Here is a 9,811-nt window from a genome sequence, read left to right on the forward strand (position 1 = left end):
ATCTGTTTAAATTTGTGAAGAGACTCTGACACTGTCTTGGATTCCATTAAGCTTAGACACTTTGCACAAATATTCAGAGATAAGTGTGATGAGCAGTCTCTTTCAGCATTATCCTCCTTAACTAAACCTGCAGTTGAAAGATGATCAGCCCGGCCAAAAAGCTCTCTAACCCAACCCCCTCTGTCCAACATTTTCAGTTAATTCATCATTGTACCATGCTCCAATTGTATCCATTATTATCATGAAAGGATCAAACATCACTTGGAAATTAACTTGAAAGTTTTCTACACCTACTTAGGTTATGCCCCACATTTAATTTTATTTTATCTGAACTTCTCTTTCATTTGTCCCACATAATCCTATGGTGTTCTTTTCATATTTCAGTAGACACATCAGTAGAGGAATAGAGGAGGGTAAAGGGGTTATGCAAGGACATATAATGAAGCCCCAACAATCTGGCTAGTACATTCCTGCTGTGATTTTCTTCACCACAATGGCATTTTTAAGGACCTACTGTAGGTACACAGGCCTATATCCATGAAAAGCTAATTTTATATAACGTTTCCACGTTTATAAACTTTGGGAGAGTTTATCTGTGTAAATGAGCCCTCCCAGCTCTTTCTCACAAACACACAGCCCATATTTTCTCCCCGTGCTTGTCAAATGAATATTATTTGTTTGTGTAAACTGGATCTCATTCATTATACAGGGCATAGCATCATACAGCAAACAAAAGGATAGCCTAAATATCATTTGCCAAATTAGTATAAGCAATTAGTAATTTCACCTAGACTTACAGTGATATTCACCTAACAAAACCCATCAATGGAAGTGGTCAAGGGATTCTTTTTGTAGAATAGGGCTTTCCCCCTTCTTTTCACCCTAGGACTGCAGAAATTGGCTTGGGGGGGTTGGGAGTACCCCCATAACAGTGCACAGAGGAGGGGAGGGGAATCATTCAATCTTGGGAGCTGATAGGCTTGTGCTGTGGTCTAAACCATTGAGCCTCTTTGGCTTGCCAATCGGAAGGTTGGCGGTTCAAATCCCCATGATGGAGTGAGCTCCCATTGCTCTGTCCCAGCTCTTGCCAACCTAGCAGTTCAAAAGCACGCCAGTGCAAGCAGATAAATAGGTACCACTGTGGCGGGAAGGTAAACAGTCTTTCCGTGCACTCTGGCACTCGGCATGGTGTCCCGTTGCACCAAAAGCAGTTTAGTCATGTTGGCCACATGACCTAAAAAGCTGTCTGTGGACAAACGCCGGCTCCCTCAGCCTGAAAATGAGATGAACACCACAACCCCATAGTTGTCTTTGACTGGACTTAACTGTCTAGGGGTCCTTTACCTTTTACCTATGCTTGTGCAGACACAGTATTCAACATAGCCTCTCACTGAATCCCACCCCTTTGGAATGTTCTCACCCTTAGCAGATCCATAGATTCTGAATTTACAGTAAAGAATGGTTTTATACATCTTAGGAGCATTCACTGCATTGCCTATGTATCTTCCAATGGAAATAAGTTTCACTTGAGGCTTAGAGCCAGGGGCTACATAGGCTACAATGATACTTCTGTACTCATATGCTGCCTGTGTTAACCAAATGAATAAATGCTGAAGTATTTCCCTTCCATTCTTGCTATGTTCTGCTGAATGTAAATCTTGGCCTGGTTGGGGATGTGATCCATTTCATATTAAAAAATGAGGGAACTAAATTGGCATCACCGCTAAAAAGTCTAGCCATGCTAGGAACAGGGTAAGCTGAATGCCTGCTGGGTACATGTCTAGGTTCAATTTTGGCAGTGGGAAGGCCAGAGGGTAGCCATTAAAAATGAATGGTAACTTGAGGGTATTTTAATAACAGCTGCTTCTGTTTTCTTCCTTACAGCAGTTTTAGTTTCCACTTCTGTACTTTCTTCTTGATGACATGGCTATTATTTTATAGCAGTTTCAAGCAGTTAATTAATGAACTGCACACAAGTGACATGACACCACCTTGCCCAATTATCTCTGGCATCTATTTTTATGGTACGAAGCTCTGCCGCTTTGTGAATTTCCCCGATTCACAAATTGGCTCTGGAAATAGTTATTTTAACAGCCAAAACAGTGCTATGGCGGGGCTTGAGGGGTGACATGCTGCAAATGCAAATGACTTCCCTCGACTCCAGGAAATTCACCAAAGCGCTTTGAACTGTTTCATGACAACCTCCCTTTGCTCTATTCAAGTGTACGCTCCTCTTCATCTTCTGTCAGATTTCATAAGAAGTGATTGCTGTGATAACAACCATCACCAACTTTGTCCTGAATGTGGCGGAACATCAGATAAAAAAAGGGCCTGTTTCACAGAACAACTAGCACAATCACCAAGTTGAATGTGCATGGCATGCTGTGGCACATATGCAACAATTCTGATGGCAATGTACAATCTGTAGTTGTGTCTAAAGCACCATTTGCTCTGATGCTGCTGGGTGATTTTGAGTTGGCAGGGCCCAAGGATGGGGATGAGATGTTTGATGAGGTTGAGCCAACCACATGCTTGCTCAACCCTTGCTTCTGTTGCCTGATTATATCTGGCAAGGAGAAGACAAATGGTCGCATCCATAAGGCAAATTTCTTTTTAATAGATGGAGTGGTCATAGTCTCCATGAAGCTTTCATTGTACTTGGAAGATCTTAATAGGATTTAGGACACGTTGTGGTGACCAGATCCAGGTTCTCTTGAATGAGACTGATTTTCTCAGTCCATTTCTGTCCCTGGGGTCCCTTCCAACTCTACAATTATATGATTTTTATTGAGGTTTACACTTAGTTTTGGCACCCAAACAGCTTTGGTCACCCTATGGGGTGGCATCTGTTGGCAAAACAGCAACAACAGCAACAGCAACACCACCACCACCACCATCAACAACAACAACAAAACACAATTTAAAATGTGGATAGGGAAAAATTACCACTCAGCCCTCTAAAAGTGACCAGTGTGTCATGCTGGGAGACAGTAAGGGTGGGAGGCAGGGTGTGGCCTCCAGAATAGAGGCAGATGGGGAGGAGGCTGCCCCATATATAGGGCCTTAAACCCTGCCTTCTCCAAATTTGTGCCACTTTTTGAATGCATCAATAGGTGCACTGCTGCTTGGTGTGTTGTTTCTCATGGCCAACAGGCTAAAAAATACCCCCTGCCAGGCAGTACCACTGTGGAATTGTGATGGAACAGTCTTATACTGCTATATGTATCATGTAAGATATTGCTTTATTTTGTTCTTTTTACCTTGTACAACACCTAGAGAACTCATTTTATGAGGTGTCTCATAATTACAATAAACAAACAATGAATCCCAAAGTGATTATGGGGAGATAATACAAAACAGAGCAAAGCAAAGAGTTGATAATAATTTAATCTCCAATTTGTTAAAAAGATGGGATTGTTATATGAGATTTTTAAACCCAAACATCTCAGTATTGAAATCCATATTAGATATTAGATATGGATAGAAGATTTAGCAAGTATGAAAGAAATACTGTATTCTTCTTCCAGATATGCAGTTTTGATAATTCAGGATAGACCGTGTATTCAGAAATCAAATACATTCTGTATTTTCAAATAAGATAAATAACAAATAAATATATTAGAGCTAACTAAATATTGACAGACTAATGACTTCCAGATTCACACACACATGAGCAAACAAAGAGATGTATGAAATGGTCCAAAATATTGAAAAGAACACCCCACTGGAAAAGTTGTTGGAAAAGGCACAATAATAGGATTTCTTTAAATATTGGTATAAGGGGGAAATGCCTCAAAAGTATGATGCAGTGATATAATCCCGGAGATAGTGAATCAAATAAATTATATTTGTCAAAATATATGACTGAAACATCAAAACAATGCTTAACATATATGACGGGAGTGTCAGGTAGAAAAAATCTTCCAATGGTACAAAATAGATACTAGCTCAGTCTTATAGCTGGTCCACCTCCCATAATGTCCACTAAATGCAGGCAGGCACCAATTCCCAAAATAATGTGAAAAGAAGTTTCCCATGAAAGCTCTTTGGATTAGGCTTGGGTGATGGATTCAATTTCTCTACCCAACTACTGTGCAGTGGCCAACATCTGGGGGTGCACATTGTAGCAGAAGATTTGCACAGGCTATACTTTCAGGCAATGTGAATGACTTTACTAAACTTTTTAACAGTGATATATTTCCTTCTCCTTTATATTTTCCCTGTTTGTTTGTTTGTATCTACCTTTCCTTCAGGGAGCTGATGTAAGGATACAAGGAGCAATGAACCCATTAGGTAAGTTAGGCCAATAGGTTTTTCAGTGATCATATATTTCTCAGAATACTTACTTCCCAACTAAACAAACCTATAGGAAGTCCTCCCAAAATCATACCCAATGTTTTTGTTTGAAAACCACTGATACCGCATAAAAACAGTGATTGACATGGGACAGAAGACTGTCCAAACTGGAAAGCCGAGCTGGGTCCTGCAATGAATATGGATGTGGGAGGAAGTTCCTATCCTTACATGCTTCACTGCAAGAAAATTTCCTTACAAGAACATCTCTATTTTAGGATCCGAGCCATTTTGTGTACAATGTAGATACTTAAAAAAACAAAACAGTAACTTTAATGGAAACAAATGAGCTCATATGAAATACAAATTTACTATTGTTCTTGCTTCATTTTGGAAGGCATATGTTGGCAATATTAATCAGAAAGTAAGTAGCTGAATGATTTAGCCATAGGAGGAAGACTAAAGGAGAAAGAATATATCTATCAGATCCACTCTTTCCATTTCTATCTCTAGCTACACTGGCTGGATTAAAAATAATCTGTTTTCTGAAAAGAAAAAAAGATCTATATCTGTATCTATATATCTTTAAACTCCAACTCTCCAAAACCTTGGAAAATGTTAAAAGTCACAGTTTCAAATTATTCAAGTTCATCCACTGAACTGCTGAGATAAGATCAACTGGATAAAAACTGTGATATTTGTCATTTCTAATTCCATTAATTGAGTGCTGTTCTAATTCTACTTGAGAAGGCCTCAGTGGGATTATACAAATGGCATAATGATGGAAACAAAGACAAAGAAAGGATCAGAACTGTTAGAAAAAGGCAGAATGTTGAAAAATTCATGAGAGGCAACCAGTGATTGTCTTGAAGAGGTTAGCCATTGCCAATAATGATAATATTACACAGTGTTGCAGGAGAATCTCTCTGCTTCAAAAAGGCTCTAGTGTAATATGTGAACACTCTGCTGCAGTCAGTCATTCGCTGACATTTATGGACACAAAATGAAACTCTGCTGGGAAGACTCTCCAGTGTATCCTGACAACATTTGTTGAGGTGCAATTGGCTGGGCACACATCATAAGGTGTTACTTTAAAATGGTTACTGCTGGCATTTTTCAACATGGAGTGGCAGAGTCTAATTATTTTGATAAATAAATAATTTGCTGTGACAAAATTGTTCTGAATTAACGGTGTGATCTACAACCCCACTGGGTGTTGCTATTGCCATCTCCCTCCAGCTTCAGTTAATTTTGCTGTTTGCTTAAAACCCACCAGAGTTTAAAACATAAATAGATAAGAAGGAACATAGCCACAAAGTATACCACCTTAAAATAAATATTAGTTTGCATGTGATTTATACCTGTAGCAAGCAAAGCTTCAAGCCCCCTTCAGCCCCAGATCAACCAGGAAGGCAGAACATCTGTTTTGTATACAGACAATTCCCAGTTCAATATCTGGAAGTGCCGTCCTTCAGTCTGAAGCCCTGGAGAGCTGCTGGCAATCTAGACAACAGGGAGGTAGATGGGCCAATAGTGTGACTTCCTATGTTCCATTTAGCCTTGGAAATTCCCAGAAACCTCTGGAAGTTGGTCCAGTGGCCTTGTAGCTGCTCCGGTGCCATCCTGATCTTCCAGCAGTTGGAGGCACACTTCTGAAGTGGGGAGACTCCTGTACTTGTGGGGTTTCCCTGCTTGAAACCTGGAAGACCAGGGGTCCACATTTCAAGGAAACCCACTTCAGTTTGTCCTCCAACTCAGCGATGAGAGCTGTCTTTAGCATGCTTGTTCCCATTCTCCCTGTCGTGTTTTCACTTCATACGTGAACAGAACCAGTGAAGAAAACTTGAGTCTGGCCAGCAAGTTCTATCTAGGTTCAACAGGACTAAGCAACTTATTATTTGGAGCAGTGCAGGAACATTCTGTATCCATAACCTTACAGTGTGTGTCTGTATTTGCATGTGTGAGTGTATTTGTAAATAAGAGCAATAACCCTCACACACTTTCTTGTCTTCTGTCATTCCAGGCTCCTGTGCACAAAAAAAGAGCTCCTACTGAGAAAGATGGCTGCCCAGAGCCCCATTCATAACAACACAAGAAGCAGATCCTGAGTAGATTTTCTCCATCCAGCAAAATGAATTAATGCTGGCAATAATGTGTCATTTGTCCAGATCCACTACCTCCTTTGCATCTGGGAAGAGGCAACTGAGCAATGCTGAAGGGGGGTGGGGGAGCACAGGTGAGAGGAATTTCCCCTAAGTTTCCAGGATACTTAACTGGTGGAAACAGTTCATTCTTCTTTTTGTCCTGCTGCCACCTCTTGGCTGCCATCTACAGGTGATGATTCTTTATTTTGTGAAAATATCCAAGGGAATGATGCTACAGCAGTGTCATTTTGATGAAGCTTCTGGAAAGAAAACAGTGGCCCTCAATGGAATAGTTCTGTTGCAGCAACAGGATTAGGAGCCCCAAATATTTGGGTCCGTTCTTTCTTAGATACCTGAATTTACCTATTTTCACTAAGGAATGTTTGGTTCAGGAGCCTATGCTACCCCTTTCACCAGTTAGTCACCTTATTTTCCTATTTTTCCCCCACTTGTATTTTAAACATATCCAGACTTTTGCCTGATGTAAGTTTTGTTATGGTGTCATGAGACTAACTAAATAAAAATGTGGGCATTCTTTGTGACTACCACAAATCTGTTTTCTATATAAAGGTAAAAAGGCAAAGGACCCCTGGATAGTTAAGCCCAGTCAAGGGCAACTATGGGGGTTGTGGTGCTCATCTCACTTTCAGGCCGAGGGAACCGGCGTTTGTCCACAGACAGCTTTCTGGGTCATGTGACCAGAATGACGAAACCGCTTCTGGCACAATTGAACACCGTGATGGAAACCAGAGCACACAGAAACGCCATTTACCTTCCCGCTACAGTGGTACTTATTTATCTACACGTACTGGCATGCTTTCAAACTGTTAGTTTGGCAGGAGCTGGGACAGAGCAACGGGAGCTCACCCCGTCGCGGGGATTCAAATCGCCAACCTTCTGGTTGGCAATGAATGCTGAATATCCCCTACTTCACAGGACATTTGGGTGATATTCTGGGAGTGGGGTGGTATTTGGCTACAATGGGAGTAGAAAACTTTTGAACCCAATATTATCCTGAGAATTAATTTATGTCCTGACGCAGCATTGTTCTCACTGACAAACTTTTTCAGAAATACAATGCAGCCAGGAGTGTTACTTAAAATCAAAAGTATTTTTAGAGGGGGGATGGAGGCGGGTGACAAAGAGAAAGAAGGGAGAACAGACCCACCTCATACTACCCAAAGATGTTTAGATAGATTTTTTTTTACTAATCTACACGATGTGCCTAGATTGAATACAGTATTTTGGACCGTACTAGACCTATCAATGTAAAATTAGGAATGCAGAATTTCTTGGTTACAGGTAGGTAGCCGTGTTGGTCTGACGTAGTCCAAACAAAATTAAAAAATTCCTTCCGGTAGCACCTTAGAGGCCAACTAAGTTTGTCATTGTTCTTCCAGTAGCAACTCTCTAAGGTGCCACTGGAATGAATTTTTTTTTATTTTGTTTCGAGAATCTCTTGGGTGAGAGATACAGGCTATCAACATTTCAGAGAAAACAAATTAAAGCAAACTGGATTAAATAGGTTAACATTTGGAGACAAAAGTAGTAGTCGTTGCCGCCCCCCCTGCTGCCACCTCGCCCCTGGTTGTTTCCCAGAATTATTTGTTGAATGGGAAAACATCATTTAAACTTATCTGCCTGGGGGCGTATACGTTTTCAAAAATGCAACTGCGCTGCTGAGATGTGCCTTTCATTAAGTTTTTGTTTCAAAAAACCCCAAACCTCACTGTGCTCTTTTAATGCGATGACATTTTTCTAGCTTGTATGTTTTTCAGTGGTGAGAGATGGTTATGATATTAACCCTACTTGGGCATAAGGAGTTGCACTCAATGTAATGTAAGGAGAATGTTCTGTCAGCACAAGGATTTTTCCTTGCACAATGGAATATTCTCCCCCTTCCTGTGCAGCCAGAGTGCTGGATTTACATATAAGCTAAACAACCTATAGCTTAAGGCCCCACTCTCTTGCCCCCCCCCAAAGGAAAAAAACCCTAGATGTACATTTCCAAAATATAAGATTAAAAAACAAATAAAATAAAACCTACATACAGCAACAGTGTTTTGTGTTGTATCAGCTCCTATGATGTAAGTAATGGGCCCTGCCTGCTAGCCTGCTCCCTAAAATATCACCGGTTTCCTCATTTCTATATATAGGGTGTCTACATTCTGCATGTGCAAATGGCTTTAGATACCTATTAGGGCCATAAATTACCATATAGCATATAGTCAACACACACAAAACAGTGACAATTTGTTGTTGATAAAGGACAGCTGGGCATATAAAGGGCCCCATTACCTTCAGTAGCTTAGGGCCTAAATCCAGCCCTGTGCACCCCCCACCCCCAAATATGTTCCTGGGATTCCCCCAACCTTTCAGAGCACATTCTGTGATGGCACATGGTCTGTATGTGGGGAAAGAGTGAGACAGAAGCTAAGGCAGAAGTTTTACTTACAAATGAATTTATATACTTTTGGAAAGAGGAATGCATTGCTATCTCAGCTCTTTAAAAAGGGTGCTTGTTTTTCTCATTCCTAGAATTTCCATTACAATATATGCACATTGTCTTCCAAGAAGCACACTGCTCTAGTTTAAAAAGAATAAACTTCTGGTATTTTATACACTGTGAGATTCTGTGAACAGCCAGGAATTATGGAGCAAATGCTGGGCTTGTAATTGCATTTTAATTGAGCGATACCCAGCATAAGGGAAAGCTGCATATGGACTGTCAACCTAAATAATATTTCAAGGTTCATCTTTTAATTTTACTTATTTTATTGTTACTGTTAACAGTTTCGGAAAATTTCCCCACAGCTTGTTTTATTTTGCAAAAATAATTCATCCCACAAGCATGACTGTAGCAGCAAGCAGTCTGCAGTAAATCCCGATGATCATTAAACACATGTAGTTAAATGACTGCTGTGTATCCATACATGTTTTGTTTCCTTGGGTTCTTTCCTCCTTTCCTCCCTTTTTTATTCTTCAGTGTTTCTGCTTATTGGTGCCATATATCAACGTTTAACACGAATGAGATACAGAGAACTCAACACATGCCTTTTGCCACCCACTGATGCAGCAACAGTTTTCTGAGTCCATAAAAGTAAACTTTGCTTATCACTCTGTTCCCTAATAGCTTCTATTCTAGGCTGTCAGACCAAACGTGAGCATGGGGGAGCACTTATTTGATCCTATGCAATGCAACTGGGGAAATTTTTGCTCTTCCCCGACTCCCCTCCAAGGAAGACTCAGAGTGGTTTAGCCCTGGGGAGGAGATGGAGAGTATGGATGTGAGGAGTGGAGCCAATCTGCTCAGGGGAGGTAGCAAGCTATTTAAGAAGACATCTCCTCAAACCCTCCCTTTGCATCATGGGTTT

General features: G+C 40.7%; 1 long non-coding RNA gene across 2 annotated transcripts in view; it reads left to right on the top strand.

Moving 5' to 3' along the window:
- Positions 1-6,972, top strand: part of LOC148685022 (uncharacterized) — a 76,047-nt gene extending 69,075 nt beyond the window's left edge. The window contains exons 4-5 of one of the 2 annotated variants that reach the window (XR_015950992.1): positions 4,254-4,293; positions 6,317-6,972. This is a non-coding gene — a long non-coding RNA (uncharacterized LOC148685022). The remainder of the gene's footprint in view (positions 1-4,253; positions 4,294-6,316) is intronic. The other variant, XR_015950993.1, reaches the window with a different exon arrangement.
- The last annotated feature ends 2,839 nt before the right edge of the window (positions 6,973-9,811 follow it).

This window comes from Zootoca vivipara, chromosome 7 (assembly GCF_965207765.1).
Source record: "Zootoca vivipara chromosome 7, rZooViv2.hap1.1, whole genome shotgun sequence".
In the NCBI taxonomy this organism is placed as follows: domain Eukaryota; kingdom Metazoa; phylum Chordata; class Lepidosauria; order Squamata; family Lacertidae; genus Zootoca; species Zootoca vivipara.